General features: G+C 45.2%; 1 protein-coding gene and 1 non-coding gene across 2 annotated transcripts in view; one reads left to right on the top strand and one right to left on the bottom strand.

Moving 5' to 3' along the window:
• MYO5B (myosin VB) overlaps window positions 1–20,243 on the bottom strand; it is a 336,132-nt gene that overhangs the window by 283,325 nt on the left and 32,564 nt on the right. The window lies entirely within an intron of this gene.
• TRNAS-GGA (transfer RNA serine (anticodon GGA)) lies at window positions 12,347–12,418 on the top strand. The gene has a single exon. It is a non-coding gene; the product is annotated as a tRNA-Ser (tRNA).

The raw sequence follows: 20,243 nt of genomic DNA, 5'->3' as shown, positions 1-20,243 counted from the left end.
TGGGGACTGCCGGAAACGGGAGCTGCTCCACATACTTGTGTGCCAACTCTATTGCATATGCCACCCCTCAAGTGTTCCTCAAACAACATTTGTTACTGCTATTTACTTATTCCCTTATCCTTTCCCTAGATTTAACTGCATCTGGCTATCCATCAACCACTTCACACTTTAAAAGGGGAGATGAAACTTAATTTTTCCTTGACACTATAAAGAGAAAAGTTGCCGCATCTCTCACACAACTGACCAATCTATTTGACAGCAGATAACGCAGTATCCGCTTCACAGAAAGCGTCTTTAGCTGTTTTATCCAGGGAGTGATATATTTATTTCATGTAATATTATTTTGTGGACATGCTAAAACAATGTGGGCTAGGGAGTCTATCTGGTCCGGACAAAATGGGCATTTTCGTTCTTCTGCAATAATTTTATTATATCGCCCTTGTGTCTCGGCTGAGTCGAGGGCATTACATCTCGTCAATAAGAAAGCGCGTCTGAACTTGTGAATTTCTAACCAACAGAAATAGTCTGGCAAGGAGAAAGTTCTGTTGAAGTAAATAAGCCTCAGTCACATCACAAGATCCACCGGAGAAGGTAACCGTGCTAGGAAAAGCCAAAGGCAGCAGGAAAGGAGGAAGACCCAACATGAGATGGATTGACTCAAAAGTAAGCCATAGACTTCAGCTTGCAAGAACCAAACCAGGCTGTCAATGACAGGATGTTTTGGAGCTCATTAATTCATAGGGTCGCCATAGATTGGATGCAACTTGATGGCACATAACACAGAGATAAACCCCAAATAACCCCTTCCTCCACATAAAAATGACTGCAGTCTATACCCGCTCAAAAGCTCTATCAACTTAAAGTGGTCTTACAGCGCCTTCTAAACTTTTAGAGGCAGAATCCCCCTCATCTACTGGAACCTGTTCCACAAGATGGAAGACACTACAGAAAAGAAATGGGTTTCTGTAGATGCCGAGTTAACAACCCTAAGTGAGCCCTTCTTGGTTTTCTCCTCAGGCTACCCAAGATGGAGCAGAAGACGATAATCTCAAGGCAAATACAACAACACTGAATTTTAAAGAACTGTTTTCTGATTTTAATGAATATATGAAACAAGGGCATTGACACAGAATGGCTAAGCCTAGCAAGTGACCAAAGCAAGTTGTTCTTGTCTCAGTACTCTTGTAATAGTGGATGAACAACTTCATTGTTCTAGATTCAGTTAAAATATCTAGGATCTGGACATATGGAAGAAGTTGGCAGGTTTAGAAACACAGAAACAAAGCTGGAAGGAACCTCAAGGGTCATCTAGTCCCACACAATGCAGGAAATTCACAGCTACCTTCCCCTCAACACCCCCAGTGACCCCTGCTCTATGCCCAGAAGAAGGCAAAAACCCTCCAGGATCCCTGGCCAATCTGGCCTAGGGGGAAATTCCTTCCGGACCCCAAAGTAGCGATCGGCATTACGCTGGGCAAGTAAGAAGAGTTGTTTTTTATATGCTGACTTTCTCTACCTCTTTAAAGGAGCATCAAACCAGCTTACAGTCTCCTTCCCTTCCTCTCCCCACAACACTCCTTGTGAAGGAGGTGAGGCTGAGAGAGTTCTGAGAGAACTGTGACTAGCCCAAGGTCACCCAGCAGGCTTCATATGGAGGAGCGGGGAATCAAACCTGGTTCTCCAGACTGGAGTCCACCGCTCTTAACCACTACATCACGCTGGGCACTGACTCATCCGTTCCTGCCCTCCCTCCTTTTGTCGTGAGTCTGGCTAAAACTACAGGGGACCAATTTGCTAATGAAAGCGCTTCAACAGGCCAAAAACAGGGATCATCTCGTTTCAGTAAATACAGACGTGCTAACGGAAGAATAAAGCTGCCTCAGGTCAGTACGACCTTGAAGTAGTTCAGAGACAGCCCAAATTGATAACAGACACCAGAAATACTTCACTGCAAGTTAAGTCCAGGTGCAAGGAAGTGTCCCAAAAATTGATGAGAAATGTCCAGTCAAGGACAGAAAAGAACAAATAGTCCAAACAATTCCTTTATTATTAGCTAGTGGCTAACAGATAGCGATAGTTGCATGGAATTCGTAACCATTATTTCAGATATACTGTTATGTACAATTTTAGCAGACTTGCCTAAGAATACATGTTTACAGATAGCCTTACAAGGCATTTGAAAGAAAATCTGTTGATGTTGTAAGCCCCATTAAGCGGGAAAGTTAGGTGAGGCTAGGAAAGATATTTTGGAAAGATTATCAGAAGACGACGAAGAAGAGGAGTTGGTTTTTATATGCCGACTTTCTCTACCACGTCCTTCACTTAAGGAAGAATCAAACCGGCTTACAATCACCTTCCCTTCCCCTCCCTATAACAGACACCCTGTGAGGTGGGTGGGGCTGAGAGAGCTGTGACTAGCCCAAGGTCACCCAGCTGGCTTTGTGTATAGGAGTGGGGAAACCAACACAGTTCCCCAGATAAGCCTCCGCCACTCGTGTGGAGGAGTGGGGAATCAAACCCGGTTCTCCGAATCAGAGACCACTGCTCCAAACCACTGCTCTTAACCACTACACCATGCTGGCTATGAGAGCTGTAAATTGAAAAGTCAGTTCATTAATGAGGCTCTTTCTACCTGCTTGGAAGGTGGTAAACTGAACACCTGGGAAAAGATCATCATATGGGAATGATGACCTCTTTCAGCGGGAAGACCTTCCAAGCGTCCAAAGGAAAAACACGTAGGAGATTGTCCATAAATGAGTAGCAGAGCTTGCACATCACAGTATTTCAGACTTTGCATGAAGGGTCCCAGGTTCAGTTCCTTACATCTCCAGTTAAAGCCTCTCTAGGAACAAGCACCAGGAAATACCTGAAACCCCAAATAGATACTTTTCAGGAGGGTAACCATGTTGACCCACAGAAGAAGAACTTGGTCCGTCCATGTCAGCATTGTCTACTCTGGCTGGCAGCGGCTCTCCAGGGTCTCAGACAGAAGTCAAGATATATCACAGAGTGAGCCTGCATTTCACCTCCAGAAGTCACATCACCTACTTGCCTAGTCCCTTTAACTGGAGATGCCGGGGATTGAACCTAGGACCTTCTGGGTCCAGTTCAGGAGCACCTTAGAGAGCAACGAAGGGAGCTTGGACTCTCAAAAGTTCATACCCCCCAAATCTTGTTGCTCTCTAAGGTGCTCCTGGACCCGAAACCAGCACTCCCAGAGAGACACAGTCAGTAGCAGCAGACAGAACAAAATGGAACAAGGACTCAACTCAGGGTGAAGCTGTATTGCACGTCCACACAACATCTCCTCAAGTAAACACACACTCAAAGTAAAAGCATGAGGGCTGGTTTCTTAAAAGGAAGTCATCTTTTTGACTCAGCGTGTCTGCAGCCAAAAGAGGCCTCATCATCCCTTATCAAACCCAACAAGGAGTGGCTACCCATTTAGGAAGGGATTTAGAAGGTATGGAGGCACAGAGTAGGCATGCAAATGTTTTGATGTGTGTAAGCCCAGGTGTAATGTGACAAATGCTAATTGGGTGCCACTTCCTTCATTTGGAGAGAAGGGCGGGAACACGGACAACGTTCAACTGACAATGTGACCCAATATAATTAAACACACAAGAGACACATGCCTCCATAGTCTTCCGATGTGGGATGGGTCTTTGTCCCGCTACCGTTCAGCTTCTGTTCTGGTCATCCCTGACAGAAAATTCAGATTTTTTCTTTCCCTGCCACATTTTGCATTTCACACATAGATGTTTTTATTCTAATTTATTTAGCTGTACCCCCAAAGAAAAGAAAACAATGGCCCGCTCACTGGAAACAATCAATTTACGTTCCATTTCCCAAAAGACGAGATGTCAAAGACTGCAGCAACTATTGGACCATTGCTTTAATTTATCACCTTATCAAGTGAATTTGGACTACTGGGTCACCAAAAATGTTGGGTTCTGCACTAAACCTCACCAACTTCTAGATTAAACCAGAACAGTCACAAAACTCAGCAGTGCTTGCAGATACATCACAGAGTGAGCCTGCATTTGGGCTCCAGTTTAAAAAGCCAGAGCTGCTCCCACGTCGCCCTGCCACCAATCACTCTGCCCCCCATGACTCAACAGAATACTGGTGTGGGTGTGAGCAGAGGAAACACACAGTCATGCCCCATGCATGCAAGCTGCACATCCTGGATGCAATAGCTATCAGCTAGAGGCATGCACACTATGGCTATAGGCATGCCCAACCTGCTAACTTCAAAAATTTCCAGCTGCATTAAGAAAAATAAATCTGGTCACCAATACAAATCTCCAGCTTCAAAAAAACAAAACAAAAAACCCTCCTCTAATAGACATGAAAAAGCCTGGGTTTTTTTCCTGCTGGGTTATCACACCCACTCTAAACTGTTCTGCTGGTGACATTCCTGCATCTTGTTGAGACCGCATTGCTTGCTACTACAGGCAAAGATCTATGAACTGGGGCACTAATCCACCACCGGCATGGAAAGAGGATTACAGCAAGGAATCTCCAAATCTTCTAACGCCATGCGCAAGGAAACAAAACAAGGAAAGGATAGCGGCAGCTCTCTTTGAACTCCTTTCTTAGCTACTGAACAGGAATACTACAGCATATAACATAAGAAAGGCCACACTGGATCAGACCGATGCCAATCAAGTCCAGCAGTCTGTTCACACAGTGGCCAACCAGGTGCCTCTAGGAAGTCCCCAAACAAGACCACTGCAGCAGCAGCATCCTGCCTGCGTTTCACAGCATGCCCTAATGTAATGGGCATGCTCCTCTGATCCTGGAGAGGATAGGTATGCAGCATGACTGGTATCCATTTTGACTAGTAGCCATGGATAGCCCTCTCCTCCATGAACATGTCCACTCCCCTCTTAAAGCCTTCCAAGTTGGCAGCCATCACCACATCCTGGGGCAGGCAGTTCCACCGTTTAACCAACCACAGCTCTCTCAGCCCCACCTACCTCACAGGGTGTCTGTTGTGGGGAGCGGAAGGAAAGGAGATTGAAAGCTGGATTGAGTCCCCTTAAAAGGCAGAGAAAGTAGGCTTTTAAAAACCAACTCTTCTTCTTCTTCAGCATTTCCAGATAAAGATCTCAGGTACAAAGTGTAGGGAAAGGCCTCATCCTGTCCTGAGACCTCAAAGAGCCTCTGCCAATCCAAAGAGATGGCGCTAGATTAAAGCGGACCAATGATTCGTGCATATCATAGGGCAGCTTCATATGTTCAGATCTGGTACCATCACATCTTGTCTAATACACAAAGGACAACCATAGCCACATTTTTTAAAGTGTCCATCGAGGTTCCTCAGCTCAGACACAAACTGATACAGTCTTTCTTCCTCTACAACTGAACACAACTACAGCTAATTAATGCACTCGCTGAGTTTTAAGAGCTTTTTAATTATGTTTTATCAAGGGCAATCCAAAACATTAAATCAAACTAAAACCTTACTGCTTGCCCATAAGAGATGCAAGCCGTCACGCTGATCAGCAAATACCTCATACATTATCCATGCAACTCCAGGCAAAGGATAATATTGGCCCACATCACACCAAGGAAACAGTGTTAACCGCTAAAACAGAATGAATCAAATATTCACGGGACCCTGTTAGCAAATCATTGGGGCAGACGCCACTCTAGTTTAACGGAGCAATTAAGTACCCTTTTTATAATTAAGAAAAAGGCCTGCATCAAAATCCTCTCGCAGGCATTTGGTTTATTTGCCCACGTTGCTAAAAATCACTATTCGTTTTTCTACCTTTGGTGAAAAACTTTTCTGAAGACATTTGCAGGATGTGGTGATGGTTGCCAACGTGGAAGGCTTGAAGAGGGGAGCGGACATGTTCATGGAGGATAGGGTTATCCATGGCTACTAGTCAAAATGGATGCTAGTCATGATGCATACCTATTCTGTCCAGAATCAGAGGAGCACGCCTATTATATTAGGTGCCGTGGAACACAGGCAGGATGGTGCTGCTGCAGTCGTCTTGTTTGTGGGCTTCCTAGAGGCACCTGGTTGGCCACCGTGTGAACAGACTGCTGGACTTGATGGGCCTTGGTCTGATCCCTGCCCTCTTCTAAGTGAAAGCCCTTCAAATACTTGAACAGAGCAATCATGTCCCCCTTCAACCTCCTCTTCTCCAGACTAAACATTCCCAACTCCCTCAGCCTTTCCTCACAGGGCTTGGTCTCCAGGTCCCTGATCATCCTCGTCACTCTCCTCTGCACCCGCTCCATTCTGCCTGCATCCTTTTTGAAGTGAAGCCTATTCTTTCCCCTGTTTCACTTGCCCGGTTTTGGGTATCATTTAACTTTCTTCTCCCAGTTCCTCTCAGTTCCTTCCTGAGCCCTTTTTTATGGGTTCCACAAAGATCCTTTCTCCAGGCGTTGCACTTTTAAAACACATTATTACTAAATGCTGCCTTTTTGGGGGATGGCAGCTTTGGAAATTTGCTCAAAAGAATGAAAGAAAGAAGCCCCTGTGTAAGAGGCAGGACAATGCCCAGGAGCAGCCAGGGTGTGAAATGAATGTGTTTGCCCCTAAAGAAAGAAGAAGCTTTTGCATGATAACAAAACTCAAGTTCTTGGAAGTGCCAGTGCATTCGGTAAAACTTAATTAAAACTTAATTTTAATTTACACAGGATTAAAAGCTTGCCTGTGCCATAGCTGCATTAATTTCTTTCCCTCAAAAAAGACTCTCCACAGTAATACACGGGGAACACTTCACATTTTATTTATTTACTTACATCATTTGCAACCTGCCTTTCTCCCCAATGGGGACCCAAAGCAGCTTACCTTCTTCTCTCCTCCATTTTATCCCCACAACCCTGACAGGTAGGTTAGGCTGAGAGTGTGTGACTGGCCCAAGGTAACCCAGCAAGCTACCATGGCACAAGTAGGGATAAGAACATAAGAAAGGCCATGCTGGATCAGAGCAAGGTGCATCAAGTCCAGCAGTCACAGTGGCCAACCAGGTGCTTCTAGGAAGCCAACAAACAAGATGACTGCAGAAGCTTCATCCTGCCTGTGTCCCACAGCACCTAAAATAATAGGCATGCTCCTCTGATCCTGGAGAGAATAGGTATGCATCATGACTACAATCCATTTTTACTAGAAGCCACGAATAGCCCTCTCCTCCATGAACGTGTCCACTCCCCTCTTAAAGCCTTCCAAGTTGGCAGCCATCACCACATCCTGTAAACTTCTTCCGAAAAATTTTCACCAAAGGTAGAAAAACGAATAGTCATTTTTAGCAACGTGGGCAAATAAATTGTGAAACTCCCTGCCCCACATCCTGGGGCAGGGAGTTCCACAATTTAACTATGCGTTGTGTGAAAAAATACTTCCTTTTATCTGCGTTGAATCTCTCACCCTCCAGCTTGAGCAGATGACCCCACGTTCTGGTATTTTGAGAGGGAGAAAAGCTTCTCCCTGTCCACTTTCTCCATACCATGCATAATTTTATAGACCTCTACCATGTCTCCCAACCGCCTTCTTTCCAAGCTAAACAGCCCTAAGCGCTTCAACCGTTCCTCATAGGGCAATTGCTCTAGTCCCCTGATCATTTTGGTTGCTCGTTTCTGCACCTTCTCAAGCTCTGCAATCTCCTTTTTTAAACCACTGGCCTGATCCAGCAGGGCTTATATTAATGCAGCACTAAACCACAGTTCACTATTGCATATGAACCATGGCCTCAAGTCTACCCCAGCGGGGTCAAACATAAGGCCCGTGGGCAGGATCCGGCCCCTTGAGAGCTCTTATCTGGCCTGCGAGCCACCTGAGGCAGCCACGCACACCCCACTCTCGATCTGGGCTGGCGAGGCATGGCCCCGCCCAACCACGTGGCATTTATGTCACATCTGGCCCTCGTAAAATTGAGTTTGACACCCCTAGTCTACACTGAAAACATACCGGGCACTTTTGGATTTAACAATAAAACACTAAACACCCATAGGAATTTCCCCCTTGCTGGTTTTAAGATGTTGCTCTCCCACTGTAGGATTTTGATTCTGAACATAACTAGGGTTGCCGATTTCCAGGTACTAGCTGGAGATCTCCCGCTATTACAACTGATCTCCAGTCGATAGAGATCAGTTCCCCTGGAGAAAAGGGCCGCTTTGGCAATTGGACTCTACGGCATTGAAGTCCCTCCCTAAACCCTGTCGTCCTCAGGCTCCGCCCCAAAAATCTCCCACCAGTGGCAAAGAGGGACCTGGCAACCCTATACATAACAGTCGTGGGGAAAAAAATCTCTGCATGAGTTACAGCAAAGTGGCTTATGGCTCACAGCAATTTTGACCGATCTTCTTGTTAAAAACTGATGCATTTGGCGTGGAAGGTTCTCTTTTTTACTTTTTTTACAGGTCTTTAAAGAGAGGTGCCATTCCGATCAGCTCAAAGATACTAGCACACCACAACCCCCACCCCAGTTTTTACGGCATTCGGATCAGCGCCTCCAATCTCATCCCAGCAAAAGCGTTGTTAAAACAGTAATTGAGATGAAAGGCTGGGTAAATAGGAAGAAAAGTGCCCAGTAATCATAAATACACAATTCCCCGGAGCTCATGATGCACTTGATAAAAGACCAATTCATTATGCGGTGAACTGAATTTAAGGGTTGCAGCTCAAGATGCAGCTTACAAAAAAAAAAAAAATACACAAGCTGCATTGTTTTTAGAAATAAAGGGGGATACGCACACCACGAAAAGTCAGCTGCGAAGCCGTCTTTACCCGCATGGTGCGACAAGAGACAAACCTACTAAGGCCCAAAGGGCGTGGCTCTGACATGCAGTTTCCCAAACGCGTGCCCCATAATTTTTTATTGGCCAGAGCGGCCAATAATCTCCCATCCGGTTCTTGTTTTATAAGGCCTGCTCCCATGAAAAAAAGGATTTTTGCACACAGCCGAATCTAAAGAATTGAGAAGAGGCTATGTTCTACCTCGGGTTCCATAAGAACGTAAGAAAAGCCCTGCTGGATCAGACCAAGGTCCATCAAGTCCAGCAGTCTGTTCACACCGTGGCCAACCAGGAGCCTCTAGGAAGCCCACAAACAAGTCGACTGCAGCAGCATTGTCCTGCCTGTGTTCCACCGCACCTAAGATAATGGGCATGCTCCCTCTGATACTGGAGAGAATGGGTATGCATCATGACTAGCATCCATTTTTACTAGTAGCCATGAATACCCCTTTCCTTCATGAATATGTCCACTCCCCTCTTAAAGCCTTCCAAGTTGGCAGCCATCACCACATCCTGGGGCAGGGAGTTCCACAGTTTAACTACGTGTTGTGTGAAGAAACACTTCCTTTTATCAGTTTTGAACCTCTCACCCTCCAGTTCTAGCAGATGACCCTGCGTTCTAGTATTATGAGAGAGGGTTGCCAGGTCCTACCTGGCCACCGGTGGGGTATGGGAGGTAGAGTTACCAGATCCAGGTTGGGGAAACTCCTGGAAATCTGGGGGTGGAGCCTAGGGAGGTCAGGGACCTCAGTGCGGTACAATGCCATAGAGTCCACCCTCCAAAGCATCCATTTTCTCCAGGGGAACTGATCTCTGTAGTCTGGAGATGAGCCGAAATTCTGAGGGATCCCCAGCTCCCACCTGCCCACCTGGAGGCGGGCATCCCCAGTTCCATCCCGGCCACTAAGGTATCACAAACTGTACAAATACGCAGCATTTATCCCTAAGCCATGCATAGTTCTACCAGGAGTGTGAACTATAATACAGGATCCAGGAGGGGGTGCATCAAAAATGGTATAATGTTTTATTGACGGTTCTTAACATAATGTTAAACGTTGCTCTGTTTTCTTTTACGTATGGCATAATTCAGCGTGCTTACAAAGCGATGGATGAAGAAGCAGGTACCAACTTGTTTCGAGGGCAAGGCTTAGTGAGGGCAGTAGATCAGGTAGCAACGTCATGCACAAAGCCCCCAAATACTCAAGCTACAGCAGCCTCCAAAAGGCATCAAACGTTCTTAACCAGCCAGCATGGTGTAGTGGTTAAGAGCAGTGGTTTGGAGCGGTAGACAATGATTCGGAGAACCAGGTTTGATTCCCCTCGCCTCCACATGAGCGGCGGAGGCTAATCTGGTGAACCGGATTTGTTTCCCCACTCCTCCACGTGAAGCCAGCTGGGTGACCTTGGGCTAGTCACAGCTCTCTTAGCCCCACCTACCTCACAGGGTGTCTGTTGTGGGGAGGGGAAGTGAAGTTTGATTCTTCCTTAAGTGGTAGAGAACGTCAGCATATAAAAACCAACTCTTCTTCTTCTTCCTTCTTCTTCTTCTTCTTCTAAACCACTTCAGTGCCCCAATTCCTCCCCCTCCCCATCATTCCTCTAAAGCAGTGGTTCCCAACTTTTTTTGACCAGGGACCACTAGGACTTTTTTGTTCAGTGCAGGGACCCCAAGGTTCAAAATAAAAATTCAGAGAATTTGAAAATAAACTTTAATCATAACTGTTAGTTAAACATTAAACTTAGAATAATATTTGAATATATATTTTTAAAATAGAGAACTTTTAATTGAAAATATTAATTTATTATGGGTTTATAACTTTGTTTCGCGGACCTTAATTTAGTTCTCGCGGACCCCTGGGGGTCCAAGGACCCCTGGTTGGGAACCAGTGCTCTAAAGGTTTTGTTCAGTCCAGGGATAAATTCTGTTAGGTGCTTTTTAACTTCTTGACTCAATATATGTATAATGCACTACGAGCATGTTCTTGCACCTCTTCTGGCTCGAAGCAGCTGAAAGCTCAGCGTTTGAGGTGGAGGATAGCTGAAAAGACGCATTTTAGAGAAGAAGGCAGTTAAAAAGGGAAAGGGGAAAGGAAGAAGCTTTTCCTCGTAAAGTTGGGGAAGCTTTTGAAAGGATAACATTGCCACTTTCCCTAAGCAGAAGATCCCTGTGAATTAAAGTTACAACCGAGGATATTCTCATGGATTACAGTGACTTCATAATCCTGATACCTTGTCTCTCAGTAATTATATCAACTTCAAGCAGTCAAAGTTTGTTTTGTTCCTGCAAATTGCAGGGTATAATCATATGATTCATGGATTATGAGATCAGAGATTTTTCTTCCTTTCATTACCTGTTTATTTCAGTATCTGTTTCACTCCATACTTGTAATTGAGAGTTTGCTCGCCATATTTATTGTTACTTAGCGTTTGTTCAAAATTAAAGTTACTTAAGGTATTAAAGGCACTGCTATTTACCCAAATGTGATTAATAAGACTTGAAACAACTACTGCTGAAAGTTAAAAGAGAAAGCGCCAAAGCAGGACTACAGCTGAACATCAAGGAAACAAAAGTAACGACTACAGGAGAATTACTCAACTTTAAGGTTGACAATGAGGAAATTGAAATCATTGAAGACTATCTATTCCTTGGCTCCATCATCAACCAAAAGGGAGTCTGCAGCCAAGAAATCAGATTAAGACTGGGAAGGGCAGCCAAGAAGGAGTTAGAAAAGATTCTGAAGTGTAAGGGTGTGTCACTGGCCACCAAGATCAATCAAGATCATGCCATCATATTCCCTATTACTATATATGGGTGAAAGCTGGACAATGAAGAAAGCTGATAGGAAGAAAGTAGATTCCTGTGAAATGTGGCATTGGGGGAGAGTGTAACGGATACCCTGGACTGCCAAAAAAAAACAATCATTGGGTTATAGATCAAATCAAGCCTGAACTGACCCTAGAAGCTAAAATGACTAAACTGAGGGTATCGTATTTTGGTCACATTATGAGAAGACAAGAGTCACTGGAAAAGTCAATCCTGCTAGGAAAATTTGAGGGCAGTAGGAAAAGAGGAAGACCTAATAAGAGATGGATGGACTCAATAAAGGAAGCCACGGCTCTCAGTTTACAAGATTTGAGCAAGGCTGTCAAAGATAGGACATTTTGGAGGACATTGATTCATAGGGTCGCCATGAGTTGGAAGCAACCTGACGGCACTTAACACACACACATATGCATATTAATTCTCCTAGCAGGAGTACTGACTGTTGCTGGCTATTGGCAGGAAACCAACAGGAGATGGGGTGAATGATGCTGCACCCTCACTATTGGCACAAAACCAGAAGTCCAGGGTTGCTATGCAGAGGAAGGCAATGCAAATCACCTCTGTTGGTTTCTTGCCTAGAAAGCCCCTAAGGGGTCTGTTGTGATTTGACAGCCCTTAACTATATTATTAGAATACCAGCACAGAAAGGAAGGAAAGAAGGAGAGAACCTTTCTCTCAGGCATATTATCAGGCCAAAATCCCACTGAAGTGAGAAAAGGGATGCAGCAATCCATGTACTGGGGTTGGAGAAGGGGATGGGGAGGGGCTGTGGCTCAGTGGTAGAGCATCTGCTTGGAATGCAGAAGGTCCCAGGTTCAATTCCCGGCATCTCCAGTTAAAGAGACTAGGCAAGTAGGTGATGTGAAAGACTTCTACCTGAGACCCTGGAGAGCCACTGCCAGACTAAGTAGACAATACTGACTTTGATGGACCAAGGGTCTGATTCAGTATAAGGCAGCTTCATGTATTCATGTGAGAACATCCTACATTTTCCCGTGAAGCTTCCAAGGTAGCCACGACCGAGTCACTTTCTGCCAGCCAACACAACATGCAGGATGAACAACTGAACCATGAACAACTGTAGAGGTGACAGAAATTCGGGCAAGCACCTCTATGCCAAAACAAACCTGTACCAACTGCAATGCATTCTTCTATACCAGCCTCAAAGATACAGGTGCATTAATGTGGAAAGACCAGACATCCCTTGGCCTAAACGACTTTATACGGTGTCTGAAAAGGGACCAAGAAAACTGCTTTCAGTGGTGGAAAAACTGCATAGAGCTATTGTAAGCAACAATTTCTTTAATTTTGCATCGCGAGAAGACGGTTGGTCAGATTAACAGCTACTCTCCACCTTGCAAAAGCAACAACCAGTACATGACGCTTCAGCCCTTCCACGTACCACTGAACACACCCAAGCAATGTGCTTGGAGGGGGCCATGGCTCAGTGGTAGAGCATCTGCTTGGCATGCCGAAGGTCCCAGGTTCAATTATTCCAGATAATTTAAAGCTTTACAACGCTTCTCCTCCTCGAACCCAATAAGCAGCCTTTCCCCCATGAGAACTTTCTTCACATAGGTGTTTTGCTTGCAATAAATATCAGGTACTGTCTCTCCCTGGAACATTCTAGTTGTTTGTGATAATTTTCTTTTTTCCAGATACGGCTATCAGATCAGAAACGCCATTCCAGGTTGAAGTGTGTGTGTGTGGGGGAAACAAAGCAAAAAAACCAAACCGCTGACATAATTTCCAGTTATTTTCATTCTCTGCTCTAGCAACACCGTTTTAAATCTCTGCCTTCCCACACCACCACCACCGTATTCTTCACAAGAAACGGGAGAAGAGAGAACAGTGATTCAACCTGCAACGTATAAATCCTATCTTCTGCTGTTCAGCTCCACAGACAATTTAAGGCTGGTCCAGATTTCATTTTGGGGACTGCAAGTGGAGTTTTCAGTACTTCCCGATTTTTGTTTTTAAATAAATGGCACAACTTCATCTTTAAATTAAAAAAAAAGGAAGCAAAGTTGCGTTGCTGCATTCTAAGGTGCTCACAATTTTGCTTGATCAATAAATACCCTTTCGGTCAAGACGCAAAAGACCAATTTCCGCCCATGCAAGGAGAATTTCCTCAGTTCCCTAACTCAAGGTTCCTCAAGGTGACCAGATGCCCACTGAAGGGTGCACTAATTTTTCAGAAAGATCGTTTCAGGTGGGCAGTTGTGTTGGTCTGCAAGTAGAAGAGCAAGATTCGAATCCAGTAGCACCTTAAAGACCAACAAGATTTACAGTTATTAGCTTTCAAGAGTCAAAGCTCTGACGAAAAAACTTGGGGAGGGGCTGAGGCTCAGTGGTAGATCCTCTGCTCGACATGCAGAAGGTCCCAGGTTCAATCCCCAGCATCTCCAGTCAAAGGGACTAGGCAAGTAGGAGGGGTGAAAGACCTCTGCCTGAGACCCTGGAGAGCTGCTGCCGGTCTTGATCAGACAATACTGACGTTGATGGACCAAGGGTTTGATTCAGTATAAGGCAGCTTTCTGTGCTCATGTGAGAGCCAGTGTGGTGTAGTGGCTAGAGGTCAGACTACGACCTGGGAGTCCCAGGTTCGAATCCCCACTCACCCCTGGAATCTCAGTGGGTGACCTTGGGCCAGTCACGCACTCAGCCTAACCTACCTCACAGAACTGTTGTGAGGACAAAATGGAGAAGAGGAAAACAATGTCACTTTGGGTACCCACTGGGGAGAAAGGTGGGGTATAAACGAGATGAATAAAGGAGCCTAGCTAAGACACACTTTACTTTTCATGCAACTTCTCACTTTTTCCATCAGTTAACATAATACAACTTTTGCAGGTCTTGAATTTTTCAGCTCAACAAATCTTTTTCCTGCCAATGGCACATTTGTGTGCCTACTTTCTTACTGCAAAGGAGGAGAGGAGAAGGAGTTGGTTTTTATATGCCAACTTTCTCTACCACTTAAGGAAAAATCTAACCAGCTTACAATCACTTTCCTTTCCCCTCCCCACAACAGACACGCTGTGAGGTAGGTGGGGCTGAGAGACCTCTAAGAGAGCTGTGACTAGTTCAAGGTCATCCAGTTGGAGGAGTGGGGAAGCAAACCTGGTTCACCAGATTAGCCTCCACCTCTCATGTGGAGGAGCTGGGAATCAAACCTGGTTCTCCAGATCTGAGTCCACTGCTCCAAACCACCAGTCTTAACCACTACACCACGCTGGTTCTACACTACACCTGAGGAGGCATACCATTTGGGAGGCCAGAGAGCTGCTATGCTGGGATGCAGAGAGAGCTTTGGGAGAGCTTTGATGAGATAAGGAGATGGAAGAAGGGTAGGGTTGCCAGCTCCAGATTGGGAAATACCTGAAGATTTTTGGGGTGGAGGCTGAGGAGGGAGGGGTTTGGAGAGAGGAGGGCCTTCAATGACACAGAGTCCAATGGCCAAAGCAGCCATGTTCTCCAGGTGAACTGATCTCTATCGGCTGGAGATCAGTTGTAATAGCAGGAGATCTCCAGCTACTACCTGGAGGTTGGCCACCTTAAGGAAGGGGGTCATATGAACTCTTGGGACTAGTACAAGGAACTGGGCTGAGACCAGTGGCCATAGATTTCTACCACCCTCCCTGGTTGCCAAAGCTGAACTATCCTGTTCCATATTTTTGCAAGGAAAAAAAATGCTGTGATCTGATTTTACGAATGCCCTGCTTTGATTCCAAATTGCACTGTAAACATTACTGCCGGCATCAGCTGATCTAATTGTGCACCTTCAACCAGTGCAACTGAGCAAAGGGGCAGGTGGCATTCAAGGAAGCCAATTGGCAAAAAGCAGGCTGCAGAACTGGTTTTGTGAGAGCTGTTGGTTTGGCAAGCACAGGTAGATCCAGTCACTCGGGCAGGGAATTCCCTGTAGGATGCATTCCAGGGCAGAAACAGGAGTTTCGAGGAGGGATCTTTTTTCACTGGGTTAACACTGAGGTATTTAGTTATTCCAGAATACTTTCACCTCGCTTCTTCCAGATACCCTTCAACAGAGCTTTCTCTTTGCCAGACTATTTCTGCTGGTTAGAAATTCACAAGTTCAGATGAGCTTTCTTACTGGCGAGATGTAATGCCCTCGACTCAGCCGAGACACAAGGGGCGAAAACGCATGGTCACTTTAGCCTCCTTTATTCCCTGTTTCAGCCAGGATCCAGCCAGGATCGAACACATGTGTTTTCGCCAAACGTGCGTTCGATCCTGGCTGAGACAGGGAATAAAGGAGGCTAAAGCGACCATGCGTTTTCGCCCATAGGCGATACAATAAAATTACTGCAGAAGAACGAAAATGCCCGTTTTGTCCGGATCAAATAGATTCTCTAGCCCACATAGTTTTAGCATGTCCGCAAAATAATATTGCACGAAATAAATATATCACTCCCTGGATAAAATAGCTAAGGACGCTTCCTGAGAAGCGGATACCGCGTTATCTGCGGTCAAATAGATCGGTCAACTGCGTGAGAGATGCGGCAACTTTTCTCTTTATAGCGTCAAGGAAAAATTTAATTTCATTTCCCCTTTTTAAAGTGTGAAGTGGTTGATGGGTAGCCAATGGCTGTTAAATCTAGGGAAAGGATAAAGAATACTTTCAACATTGCTTTACTGAACCTTATATGCAGAGTAAGGTAGGGATCCCCAACCTGTTTGAGCCTGTGGGCACCTTTGCAGTTCTGATACAATGTGGGGAGTACAGCCCCAAATTGGGCACTGTAGGAGGCACAGCCCACCACAGAATGGCTGCCGCAGCTTACCTTCAGTCACGCAGAGAAAATCTTAGTGCTGCAGTGGCATCTGCTACCAACGCAACACTTTTAAAAAATCTGCACAGCCAATCAAATATCCAATGCTAAATCAGAAGCCTTGCTGGGCAAAAGCCCCACCTGGCCCCGCCCACAATTGACGGGCACCAAAAAAGGCATCGGTGGGTGTCATGACACCCCCGGGCACCACATTGGGGACCCCTCGAGTATGGCATATTTTACACATTTGAAAATTTACTCTTTGGATACTTTTTCTAGCCATCCAAACTTTTCTTTCCTAGAAATCCTCCTAGCAGAGAAAAATGATGCGTATGGGCCGAGGATAAGCCTTGGAGACTGGTCTTCACAAGCTCATGAAGCACTGAACCCTATCCATGAAGCTCAGCTTTCGCTAAGAAAGATCAAAACAAGTTTCTAGTCCTCGCAGTATCTGACGTAGCTGTATATTTCCAAAAAGACAGGACCATTTTTTTAAAGCTTGCTATAACGAGGAAAATAATATTTCCTACATTTAAATCCGATCATGTGATTTTAATAACCTGAACAATATTTTCGAACTATTTAATTAACAGGAAATCTCAACCAGGGAGACTCAATGTAACCATAACCAGCAAGCAGCCGGACATCAACTTTATTAAGACAAATTATTTTAATGATGTGTAAAACACACACATTAAAGTCAGTCTTCCGGCTCACAAGTGGCTCCAAGCACAGTCCATAGTGTGATCAGTAACACAGAAAGCCATGCATTCAATGTTAGAAGTCAGCTAAGAACCTTTGACCGCATTTCCACAAGCCAACAGACAAAGAAGACTACTGGAATTTTCCAAGATGGAAGTTTAATTCTGCTTTAGCCAATATGCGTTTGATTGTAACTATAGATAGACTGACATCAGCCTTGGGAATGTAGCCTGGGAGCTCAGTTAATAGGATGCAGAAGGTGAAGTTGAGTTAGTGTAGGATAGAGATGATGAAACGGAGTTAGTATAGGATGGAGAAGGTGAAGCTGAGTTAGTATAGGATGGAGAAGGTGAAGCTGAGTTAATATAGGATGGAGAAGATGAAGCTGAGTTAGTAGGATGGAGAAGGTGAAGCTGAGTTAGTATAGATGGAGACGGTGAAGCTGAGTTAATATAGGATGGAGACGGTGAAGCTGAGTTAATATAGGATGGAAATGGTGAAGCTGAGTTAGTAGGATGGAGACAGTGAAGCTGAGTTAGTAGGATGGAGAAGGTGAAGCTGAGTTAATATAGGATGGAGAAGGTGAAGCTGAGTTAATATAGGATGGAGAAGATGAAGCTAAGTTAGTGAGATGGAGAAAGTGAAGCTGAGTTAGTATAGATGGAGAAGGTGAAGCTGAGTTAATATAGGATGGAGAAGGTGAAGCTGAGTTAATATAGGATGGAGAAGATGAAGCTGAGTTAGTAGGATGGAGAAGGTGAAGCTGAGTTAGTATAGGATGGAGAAGGTGAAGCTGAGTTAATATAGGATGGAGACAGTGAAGCTGAGTTAATATAGGATGGAGAAGATGAAGCTGAGTTAGTGGGATGGAGAAGATGAAGCTGAGTTAGTATAAGGATGGAGAAGGTGAAGCTGAGTTAATATAGGATGGAGAAGGTGAAGCTGAGTTAGTAGGATGGAGAAGGTGAAGCTGAGTTAGTACAGATGGAGAAGGTGAAGCTGAGTTAATATAGGATGGAGACGGTGAAGCTGAGAGTTAATATAGGATGGAGACGGTGAAGCTGAGAGTTAATATAGGATGGAGACGGTGAAGCTGAGTTAGTAGGATGGAGACGGTGAAGCTGAGTTAGTAGGATGGAGAAGGTGAAGCTGAGTTAGTAGGATGGAGAAGGTGAAGCTGAGTTAGTATAGATGGAGAAGGTGAAGCTGAGTTAATATAGGATGGAGACGGTGAAGCTGAGTTAATATAGGATGGAGACGGTGAAGCTGAGTTAGTGGGATGGAGAAGTTGAACATCTTCTCCATCAAGGACTATCCCCTTACACCTACACAGCATCACACTCCACCACGGCTTCCAACAGGAATGTTTGGGCCCAGTGCGCTATTTGTGCCCTGACCCGGATGGTCAGGCTCACCTGCTCTCGTCAGACCTCAGAAGCTAAGCAGGGTCGACCCTGGATGGGAGACCACCAAGTAAATCCAGGGTCGCTACGCAGAGGCAGGCAGTGGGAAACCACCTCTGCTCGTCTCTTGCCTTGAAAACCCCATGAGGGGTCGCCAGAAGTCAGCTGTGATTTGACAGCACTTTCCACCACCTTGCTATTTGTATCCAGCCCCACCCCTCTCTCTCTCTGAGATGTGACGCTTAGCTATATGACCTCTGAACTGTGGTTTCGCATACATACCAGATTCTTTCATCCCATACTGTTAGGGTTGCCAGGTCCCTCTTCACCACCTATGGGATGTTTTTGGGGCAGAGCCTGAGGAGGGCGGGGTTTGGGAAGGGGAAGGACTTCAATGCCATAGAGTCCACTTGCCAAAGCGGCCATTTTCTCCAGGCGAACTGATCTCTATCTGCTGGAGGTCAGTTGTAATAGCAGGAGATCTCCAGCTAGTACCTGGAGGTTAAACAGGAAAAAAGACCACCTCCGTGCTAATACTGTGAGGTTTGGAAACTGGCACGGGAGAAATTCAATACAATGATACAAAAACTATATTGTGTTTCAGAGCAATTCAACAAGTACAATGGACTACAAAAAGTGACAATTTACAAATATATACAAAATATACAAAACATGTTTGTTGCAGTCAAAAAAATAGTACAATCTTAGTATATATATGTAGGAGAAATCATTTGAAAAGTCCATAAGGTACATGTATAAATGATCACAAAGTCTTCATTAAGCATGATGGGTGTGGGACGGCCGTTTCAAGAATATTTCTTCAGCCCCATTTCCAATCAAGTATCCAAGCTTAATTAAATTCTGTATCATGAAGTCAATTCACCAGTTCCCGTAGGATACTCCAAAGTGTAGCCAGCAGCTAAGCACAAGATGGAGATAATCCTAAAGCAGAAAAAAAACTACACATGATCATTCCTCCAGTGCCCTATCAGACGACACAGACAAGAGCGAGCGCGCTGCCCTTAAGACCACCTAAAATGAAACCACAACAGCAAGTGGGAGGTGAGAAAATAGTGCTTACTCTGGAACCTCCTGCCCCAGAGAAGCTGTTTTATTTTGCAGCTTACTGAGACATGCCCGACCCACAGAGAACTTGGCAAAATTTTACACAACAATGTCAGGAGCCAATGCCTTCAAACTCTTTTGTTTGCTATGACCGCAATCTATTGCAGTCGTAGCAAACCAGTGTGGTTTAGCCATCGTGGTGTGGTGGTTAAGAGCAGTAAATGGGCTCTGATCTGGAGAATGGGGTTTGATTCCCCCACTCCTCCACATGAGCGGCGGGCGCTAATCTGGTGAACTGGATTTGTTCCCCCACTCCGACACACGAAGCCAGCTGGGTGACCTTGAGCTAGTCACAGCTCTCTTAGAGCTCTCTTAGCCCCACCTACCTCTCAGGGTGTCTGTTGTGGGGAGGGGAAGTGAAGGTGATTGTAAGCTGGTTTGAGTCTTCCTTAAGTAGAAGAGAAAGTCAGCATATAAAAACAAACTCTTCTTCTTTTAAACCTACAACAGAAGCATTCCCATGTATTGAGTTGACACCAACCCACCACAGGAGGAAAACACTAACTCTGCAGAGCTAAAGGAGCACCCAGTGGTAGCCCAAACAGTTATAGCAGTCATAAATTGCTTGTGCGAACAACAGCTGAGCCCATACAGGCCGAGAAAGCCTTCCTTTCGACGCTTTCTTGGTTGCGGGTAGGA

The sequence above is a fragment of the Euleptes europaea genome, chromosome 4 (genome assembly GCF_029931775.1).
Source record: "Euleptes europaea isolate rEulEur1 chromosome 4, rEulEur1.hap1, whole genome shotgun sequence".
Lineage (NCBI taxonomy): Eukaryota > Metazoa > Chordata > Lepidosauria > Squamata > Sphaerodactylidae > Euleptes > Euleptes europaea.
Note: the sequence above shows the minus strand (reverse complement) of the source record. Positions and strands in the feature narration are given on the sequence as shown.